The sequence below is a fragment of the Pan paniscus genome, chromosome 23 (assembly GCF_029289425.2).
Source record: "Pan paniscus chromosome 23, NHGRI_mPanPan1-v2.0_pri, whole genome shotgun sequence".
Lineage (NCBI taxonomy): Eukaryota > Metazoa > Chordata > Mammalia > Primates > Hominidae > Pan > Pan paniscus.
In genome coordinates, this window is record NC_085927.1 from 42,117,223 (window position 1) to 42,118,170 (window position 948).

Genomic DNA, 948 nt, shown 5'->3' on the forward strand with positions numbered 1-948 from the left:
GAAACAGTCCCAACCCTCAGTGGGTTCAGGCAGATGAGCAAACAAAGGCTTAGAGGATTCAATTGTCCGAGGCTACACTGCTGGACAGTGAATCAACCTGGAATGAAAACGCAGATCTATCTGACCCAAAATTAGATGCTGGGGTAGAGTTTGAATTTTACTCTGGAAACGAGAGTCACTGAACCACACAGGGGTGAAGAGTCTCTATCCAATGTGTTTGCAGTGACGTCACTCTGCGCAATGGAGAGGGCTTGATGAAAGCAATGGGGCTAATTAAGATACTCTATGTTCATCTGGAGAACAGTAAGGCTAAAAAGGCAGCAGCAGTGACTGAAGTGGAAGGAAAAGTTTTGTGATCAGCTGGGAGATAGAAGAGGAAGTGCTTGGTGATTAGACGTGGAAGAAGAGGGGAAGGAAAAACAGGCTGCTAAGGCCCTAGTTTGATGGACTGTGTAAATAGCAGTGATTCTCCCCTAGACAGAGAATGCAGGACGAGGAAGAGGTGTGGGGAATGAGACAGTTTTGAACTCTTTAAGTGTCACATTGAAATGGAACCGTCTGGTTGAAAATTGGATATAAACCTCTGTAGGCTAAGTCCATTCTGTGACATCCCAACTCATGTTTTCAAAAGTAACACACACACAGTAACTCAAACCATTAAGGAAATTTCCTAAAATTTACATACTAAGAATATAATCGTTTTTTAGTGATTACTTTCTTAGGGAAACTTTGAATTTATGGTTGTAGCGAATGAGGTGTCACGTAAAATAAAACAGTTATATAAGAACAACATTTAAATTCTATTGTCATAACAGCATATAGAAAACAACTGAAGCCATGGGTAAGACCGTGACTGCTTTAAAAAGCTGTGTCTAATAAGGGGAGGGGTTTGGAGAGAAAGGAGGCTTGGGGAATAGGGAAATGTACGTGGCATGAAGTAAAGCCTGC